Source organism: Salvia hispanica, chromosome 4 (genome assembly GCF_029641045.1).
Source record: "Salvia hispanica isolate PSC_SH4W2 chromosome 4, Shi_PSC_v1, whole genome shotgun sequence".
Classification (NCBI taxonomy): Eukaryota; Viridiplantae; Streptophyta; class Magnoliopsida; order Lamiales; family Lamiaceae; genus Salvia; species Salvia hispanica.
The window spans coordinates 41,193,734-41,203,330 of NC_142695.1; positions in this window are offsets into that span (position 1 = coordinate 41,193,734).

The following is a 9,597-nucleotide window of genomic DNA, read 5'->3' on the forward strand; positions in this document are numbered from 1 at the left end:
TGAAAATAGTAGTAAATAAAGTCCAACTAAATGAAAATAGTAGTAAATAAAGTCCAACTAAATCAAAATAGTAGTAAATAAAGTCTAGTAGTAAATAAAGTTAAATAAAGTCCAACTAAATGAAAATAGTAGTAAATAAAGTCCAACTAAATGAAAATAGTAGTAAATAAAGTCTAGTAGTAAATAAAGTCCAACTAAATCAAAATAGTAGTAAATAAAGTCCAACTAAATGAAAATAGTAGTAAATAAAGTCCAACTAAATCAAAATAGTAGTAAATAAAGTCCAACTAAATGAAAATAGTAGTAAATAAAGTCCAACTAAATGAAAATAGTAGTAAATAAAGTCTAGTAGTAAATAAAGTCCAACTAAATCAAAATAGTAGTAAATAAAGTCCAACTAAATGAAAATAGTAGTAAATAAAGTCCAACTAAATCAAAAGTGTAGTAAATAAAGTCCAACTAAATGAAAATAGTAGTAAATAAAGTCCAACTAAATGAAAATAGTAGTAAATAAAGTCCAACTAAATGAAAATAGTAGTAAATAAAGTTTAGTAGTAAATAAAGTCCAACTAAATGAAAATAGTAGTAAATAAAGTCCAACTAAATCAAAATAGTAGTAAATAAAGTCTAGTAGTAAATAAAGTCCATCTAAATCAAAATAGTAGTAAATAAAGTCCAACTAAATCAAAATAGTAGTAAATAATGTCTAGTTACAAACCAACAACATCAAATACTAGTAAATAATGTCTAGTTACAAACCGAATCAAAATAGTAGTAAATAATGTCCAACTAAATCACACAGTGCTCCCCGTTGTGCAGTTACGCCTGTCATGCCCTACTTGTCTACAGATCTTGCAACTCCTCTGTCGCCTGGGTTGATCAGGTTCATTTTCGTCCATCTGGTTCTGTATTCTTGCTTTTCTATACCGACCGCGGGAACGAGGAACAAATTGCCCCACTGAACACTCCAATGTCCATGGTGGTATCTCCCAGTAGTCCTGGTGCCTAAGTGAACGAAAACCAAAAGAATACTGTTTCACCCAATTTGACTTCAAATAGTTCTTACTCACAAGGCGTAGAATGTTATCTCCTCGATCTCTAGCAACTGCCGCAGCGTGAGAACAAGGCAACCTCCACATCTGTCATTTCCCACAACTACACTTTTTTCTCAAATACTTGACCTCATAAGAGTTTCCACCCTTCCCTTTGGATCGTGCCTCCGATAAGACATCATACCTGCCCTCCAGAGTGTTGACTCGTCTAACCACATGTTTTCGGCCTCTTGCATCATTTTCAGTCAATTTGTCATGCGCCCACGGAGTCAACTCAGTTTGGCATTGTGCCGCTTCTGTTGATCTTGTCTGGAACCACTTAATTGTTCTCCAAAATGTTAAATCGATACAAGCCCTAATAGGTAGATCTCTGGCTCCTTTCAAGACGTTGTTATATGCCTCTATGATGCACTTTTTATTTGCACTATAAATACCTGCAAGTATACAGAGTAGGTATAGTATAGCAAAAGGTTAGTACCGGATATCGAACACGGGGAAGACGTACACAAAGTGTCTATCTCCTACTAGAACTCAATTACTATCTGGAGAAACAAGAATTTTTTTGAAAATTTTTGAAAACAGAAAATATTAAAAGCAGTAAACAACTAAATGCAAGCAAATCACGGAGAGAAAAGTATAGAGATAAGGGAATTCCAGGGATGTGCTTTCACTTTTATGGTTATACAAATTCCAAACTACAATACCCTAGCACAGTTAATACTTTGAAAGGACGAGTCACCTAGCTTATGCTCATGCGATACAAACGTTGATTACTAACATTAGGGTTGTCAATCCTAATACGTAACTCCAAAAAGCTCCTAAGACCCTTGAAAAGTCCTCACTCTCAATTAACAGTGCCGTGTGTCTACTAAGTGGATCTAACTCGCTAGAACTCTGTCACAGTTATGAAGCAAGTTATATTAAATCATACATAATTGTGTCACTCAATTACGAAGCATCATGATTAACTTAGGGAAGAAACAAAGTAAAAACAAAACGGATATTAAATAGAAAACGGAATTGTATAACCAAAGTTGCTACTAACACATCCCTAGAATCCTATGAGTTTAGTTACACATAATTGAATAAACTAAAAACATAGATTGAAGGGAAAACAATTTGAACATAAAATTAAAGCAAATAAAACCCGTAGGTAGAATCCTTGTCGTTCTTGATGTTCTTGAAATCCTTCTCCAACTCCTTGCACAATTGAAGTACTCTAGCTTTTGATCTCTATGAATATTGCAAGTAGTAACTCTCTTTCTCTATGAATGTGTTCTCTTCTTTTGATGAAGCTTGAGGTCCTATTTATAGGGGAAAATTATTCCTCATCATAGAAGGAAAAGATCTTCAAAATTTGGTAAGTCTTGGAGCAAATCTAGGGCTGGTCGGATTCGCCGCCTTTCTCCGGCGGGCCGCCGCACCTTGGCCGGCAGTCGCCGCGTTGGAGTCCAGAGACTCTGACCCTTCGGTGGCGGACCGCCACATGTCCTCCGGCGGTCGCCGGGCGAGACTCTTCTCCTAGCGTAAATTTCCGAGGCGGACCACCACATGGCTCTGACCGCCGGGCGCCGGCGGTCGCCGTACAACTTCGCGGCAGTCGCTGGTCGCCGTCTGACTCCAGATTTCCAGACTATGCGTTTTTACTCCCCTTTTCGGCTCAAATATGCACATTTCTCACAAAACACGTCAAAATACCAAAATGTATAAAATATGCAAATAATGGACATGTAGAGTGATTTTGATAGTAAAAACGGACCAAATAATGGCCTTAAAACAGTGCAAAATCCGAGCGTATCACTCTACCATGTTCGTCGTTGCTTCACCCCATCTACGACCTTTGTCGTATGCCATTGTCCATTGCTCTGCATCAATACGCCCAAGGTACTCAACTGCCTCTGGGCTAACATTTCCTAGGTGGCGTCTTTTCCTGAAATATTTTCTCACCTTTGTGGCTATCCCCATTTTCCACACTAGACCCTTCACCCTCACACCCTTGTGATGTTGCAACACATTTTTCCGTACATGTACTAAGCAAAATCGGTGTATTCCTCGGGGTGGTTGTTCCCATATATCAGACTCCATTGCATTCAACATTCCTGGGTGTCTATCAGATATAATGCAAACATCTCTATCGCCTTTCATAACATGAAGTTTGATTAACTTCATAAACCAATTCCAACTATCACTTGTTTCATTATCAACAATTGCATAAGCAATAGGTAAACCCTTCTTGTTTGCATCAAATCCAACAGCGCAAAGAAGTTTACCTTTGAGTCTGCCCCGCAAATGAGTTCCGTCAACTGCTAGCACTGGTTTGCAAAGCTGAAAAGCCTCCACACACGGCCCGAATACGCAAAATACATACTTGAAAAACTTCCGTGTCTCGGTACTATGTCGTTCATCATGATGCCACTCAACAATTGTTCCACGGGTGCGCTTCTGCAACTCAATCATATAACTAGGCAAATCTTCGAATGATGACTCCCATCCACCAAAAGCAAGCTCTATAGCCATCCTCCGGGCATACCATGCTTTCTTGTAGGATATTTCAACATGATACTTTTGCTTCACATCCTCAATAATGGAATTAGGTGTATACCCGGGGTCCTTTAGAATATGATGCTTAACACACAAAGCCACCATATCTGATGAGACGTTGGCGTGGTCCCTGGAGTTGGGATTACCTACACAAGTGTGTCTATCAGTCCATTGTCTGATTTCCCATTTGCGGTCGTGCTTCCTCAATATTGCCCGAAGTTTCCAAATACAACCTGTTTGATTGTGTCGTCTCCTATTTGAGCTCGTGCTCTCCGACTCTTTGGGTGGCTTCAGAGTTTTGCATTCCACATTCCACTTTGTTGGTTTACTTTCCACCACGTAGTATTCTTTTGTGGATGACTCCAAATGCCACAAAGTAACAGCAGTCTTCAATTGTAGCTTGGTATCAAATTTGGTTCCTAACCCAATCCGTGTAGGATTCTTCTCATCCCAAAACCAACTGCTAGATTCGGAATCATCATGGTTACTTTCATAGTAGTTACCTTCTGTCGTCGGTAGAGTACGAAAATAAGATAACCCTGGATGCTCATACTCCTGCTCACTTGGCGGGACTACTGGGACGTACCTACGAGGCACATTCAATGTCTCATTGTCGGATGCATCTTGGTTTGCTTCTGATTCTTCACTCAATTCAGGTGGGGTTGTTGATTTTTCTGACACAAGGTCTTCAGATTCAGAATCGTCACTAACTTCATTATGGGGAGATAGTCCCCCATCCCCAAAACGAGACCCACCATCCCCAAAGCCAGGCCCATCATCCCCAAAACCATACCCATCATCACCAACATTATCCGGATCGCGACTAACTTCATTATGTCCAGATGGCCCATCATCATATTGTACTCTATCTTGAACTTCTCGTTGTCCCCTTCTAGATTGATAGACAACGACCGTATGTGGAGTACGTTGTTGTGCTAAATTAGCTTGATAGTCAACAAATAACTCAATTTGACCTGATTGAATAGCTGTTGCAAACATATCCCTCATATATGCATCGCAAAGTCGAACGCCCACAAAGTGATATCCATTACCCACTTGAATTGCACGTTTCCATGTCAAACTAATCATATACTCACTCACATTGATTCCAATGCAATCACATATTCTGCTAACCAACTCATTATATGGAAGAAACTCATCTAAGACAAGATATGCATTTTCCACGGGTGGCTCATAAGACAAACCAATTCCTCCAATTTGTACTATTCTTCCATCCCAATATAAAAGGACACAAATAGATTCTGTGTCCATAATCCTGCAATACATACACAACTTTATCTCAAAATTTAAATAATTAAAAATAAACTATATACCAAATCTTACGAATTAACAATTCAAAAGACACTACTTACCAAATCTTAGTATTTAATAACACACATTGAACATACAATTTATACCAACAACCTAAATTGTTTTTTTAGCCACAAACCCTAGAATCACAATTTTCACCACAAACTATGGATATAATGCTAAATTAAGAAGAAAGCACGTAACTTACCTTGAGGGAGAAACAATTAGATGAATTTGGGCGATTTATGCAAGAATCGGACGGAAATGTGGCATTCTTGGAAGAGATTCGCGGGCAAGGAGGCTGGAGTTCGCGCAAAGGGCAGAATGCTTCTGCCCGATTCTGTTCTGGAAGCCCAATTATATTCAGGTCAAATACGCATTCTAAGAATGCGTATGAAATACGCATTCTTAGAATGCGTTTTTAAGTTTGAATTATTGACTTTCTGTTTTGACTGCCGAAATCACTTAGTTGCGCATTCTTAGAATGCGTGTTTAAATACGCATTCTGAGAATGCGTATTTAAACACGCATTCTAAGTCAGAATGCGTATTTAAACACGCATTCTAAGAATGCGTAACACCCATTCTCAGAAATAAAAAAAAAAAACCACCTATTGATGGAAGCATTTTTCCAGACAACCCCATTTGTAGAATTTAGCCGATAAAGAAAGATGAATATTTTAATAGGAGTGAGAAAAAGTGGTTGAGTGTATTAATTGGAGAGAGAAAGTTACCAAAAAAGGAAATGTGTCATCTTAGTTGGGACAAACTAAAAAGGAAAACGTGTCATCTTAAGCGGGACAGAAGGATTACTAAAAAAGATAAATATTACACATTCATTATTTTGTTCCAAATTTTTTCTAAATGTGCTCAATCAAATCATCTCAATAGGAAATATTAGCTTGTGGAATTGATCTTGATTTGTTATATAAGAAAACAGCCTCCTGATCTGTTGAGTTGAGTAGCAAAAAGCTTCATCATTTCCTTCTTGTGTTCTTGTAGGTGTATTTTTAAAAAATTTAGTAGGATCATAGTAATTTTTACTCCCAACGTCCTGAATAATTCGGGTCACTTTGACTGGGCATGGGTTTTAAGAATTGTAATGAAAAGTTGGTTGAAAAAGTTAGTGGAATATGAGTACTACCTTTACATATTAGTTTTATAATAAAATGTGAGTAGGAATGAGTTGGTGGAACATGGGGTCCACTACCAAAAATGGTAAAAGTGAAATGGGATAAATTATGTGGGATGGATCGAAATGGAAAATTGGGACAAATTATCTGGGACGAAGGGAGTATATGTATCACGTTCATCTTCTACTATAATATTATGCATGATTATATAATGTAGTAGCAAATAATAAAAAATAATAAATTAAAATGGAATCATAAAAAATGAAGTAGTTCACCTTATTTTCTTTGAAGAATAATTCACATGATATTTGAAAAGATATATAGAGATAAATGTAATAATCTTTAATAAACTAAATTAATAATTAATAAAACAATTAAAATTTAGTGTGGTGCATAGATTGGAAATGTGATGTAGAATTATATTGTTATTGTGCAAATTTATTACAATAGACATGTACTCCAATAATCAAGTAATAAAATAAAGGGTTTTTGGCTTTTTAAACCAAAACCTTTCCCCGAATTCTGGTTTTTCCCATAATCTATGAGATTTGTTTTTAAAACCACGAACTTTCATTTCGTTAGGATTTTCCCCCGGCGGGTCAACGACGAAACCCGGGTTGTCTACGTATCAATTTTAATCCTATTTGTCACTAAATTGATTACATTGATCCTATTTGGCACAATAATACATACAGTCACAATTATTACATAACAAATGACAACTTCTGAATAAACAAAACACAACTTTAACATTTTGAATTATCCTATTCGGGTCGGAAATGTGCTATTTGGGTCGGGTTGGGAAAATCCTAACGAAATGAAAGTTCGTGGTTTTAAAAACAAATCTCATAATTTATGGGAAAAACTGAAATTCGGGGAAAGGTTTTGGTTTAAAAAACCAAAAACCCTAAAATAAATTAATAATAAAAAGTGAGAAAACAAAAATAAGAAATATTTCAATATTCAGCCAATAATATTAAGACATATGGCATGTGCCCCCTCACTTTTTCTAGTGGCGGAAGGATGCTCCCGAGAGATGAGTGGCGGTTGCTTTTGATTAATTTACAGTTGCTTTTATTTATGTTTATTTTGTCTTTTATGTGTGACATTGTGTGGAATGTCACCGGTGGAGGTGGTCTGATAGAGTTCATATTCTTATTAGGCGGAGGAGTAATAGTTTTATTAATAAGAGGGGTAATTAGTTTGTGGAATATTTGTCTAATCAATTTATTATCAAAAGTATTAGAATTGAGACAATTAATAACGAACATATCAAAATGTAAAATTGAGGCTAATAATGGAGGATGAAGAGAGTATTTTCAGTTCCAATAAATTTATTTAGATTTTACGTACATGATGAAAAATTAAGTGGAAAGTTGAGAAAATAACATGAAATCTTAAATACATATTCCCTCACAGAAAAATAAGGAATTTTTTTTGTCTATCTCTTAAAAATATCTTATTTTCATTTATCGAAATTTCTCCCAAACTTATTATCCATATACTTTAATTTGTTTACAATTTATAACACTAGTATCCACTATTAAACACTACTAATAATATTAGTTCTATTATCTACTTACACTATTATTGTAATTATGCACTTTTTCTTCTACTTATTTTTCTTACTCTTCAATTATGCATTAATTAAAGAGTACTTACTAAAAAATTTATAAATGTACAAATTTTTAGCCCATAACATAACCCAAAAATAACTTTTGACTGACAATTTATTCACATCATTTTTACCCATAATTTGTAACTTAACACTTGTGGGCAGCCAAGGTTGTCATTCACGAACGATGGTGACCAATTGGTAACGGCATGGACGCATGGTGGAAGGAGGAGATGTTGATTGAATTGGACTAAATCGGCACGTTGAGGGAGATGTAGTGGGAGATGCGGCGGAAAAAAGACTTCAGCGTCTCCTTGATTCTTTCGTCAAATAGCTTATCGCATAATATACTTGAAGTTAAATATCTTAAGAATATCGTTGGAGACAGCTGGGCGAAGAAGAAGGTGGCAGCATAATCTTAATTTCTTATTTTTTAAAAAGAAAAATTGGACCTAATTAGGTAAAAATTAGTTAATTAGCGCTGACCATTAGTCTTGTGATGATACAGGCCAAAAAGGACCATTTGTGAACAAATTTTATTTGTTCGGAATTTAATTACTAAAAATTACTAAATGTTATGGAAAAAATTCATTATATGACCATATGTTTAATGCGATGCACGTTAGTGTTTTTTTCTACATTAAAAGATATTTAAGCCATTAAGGGCATTCGCAAAATAGAGGTTGCATTATGTTTTGCTGACCCTGAACATGGGTAACACCATGTGCCCTTCCTCCGCAAACCCCTCACTCCGAGACATGAAGCCTATTTTCCCCAGTGGCTTTTTATATGATTTATGAAATGTAATTTATTTTTATAGAAAAATATTTTTTAATTCAAATTTTATTCCTTTGTTCCAAATAACTTTTATATTACTCCCTCCATATTCAAAAAATAGAAACATTTGAAACGACACGGGTTTTAATGCACAGTTGGTAAAGTATGTGAGAATAATTAGTAAAGTAAGAGAGATGAAAAGAAAAATGAGTAAAGTAACATAAAGGAAGAGAAAAAGTAGTGAAAGTAGAGTTAGTGGATTGTGGGATCCATGTCCTAAAATAGAAATATTCTAAAGTTTTTATTTTTAAGGAACAGAAAAAAACAGAAATAGTTGCTATTTTTAAAAAACGGAGGGAGTATCATTTTTCACCCATTTTTGCAGTTTCTCATTTTTTAATCATTCATTTTCTTTTAAAATGATACTTTTTCTTTTAAAATGATACTACCTCCGTCCACAAATAATCTTTCCATTTTGTTACTCCCTCCGTCCCAGTTTAAGAGTAAGATTTAATTCTAAGTTTTAAGAAATTGGTGGAGTGTGTAATAAATGAAATGAGTAGTGGTTGTTGGAGTGTGTAATAATTGAAGTGAGATAGAGGAAATTGGGACCCTTTTGACTTTTTGTATGTTTAGAATTTTGTTTTGTTTTATTTTTATGAAAGTAATGCGCCCCTATTCCACTACATTTGGTAATGGACCCCTATTCCACTAATTTTATCTTATTTCATTCATATTTTATTATAAAATTAACTTTTCAACCAACTTTCTACTTCTTAAAATCCCTGTTGGGTCATCTTCTTGTATTGGTGGACTAATAGAGTATATAAATATCATATGCACCCCAGAATTTGTTTCACATAAAAAAAACTCATTCAATTTTCTCTACAGATATACTTCAATTCCTTTCACATTTTATTGCAAAAATGTTCGCCAGAGACAACGATGGTTGGAGTGAATTTTATCTGAACATGCCAGATCGCCAAATTCCCGGATCGTCATCTCACAAACGGCCCACCCGAGCTCAAATGAGAATGCGTATATATCCCACATATATGCCGCATGCCCAACAACTTACCCAACACAGTAATAGGAGGAAATATTGGTGTCCAACGTGCCTGAGCCACAATTGGACGACGATGCCCATGTGCCCTACTCCCAGTCCGAGA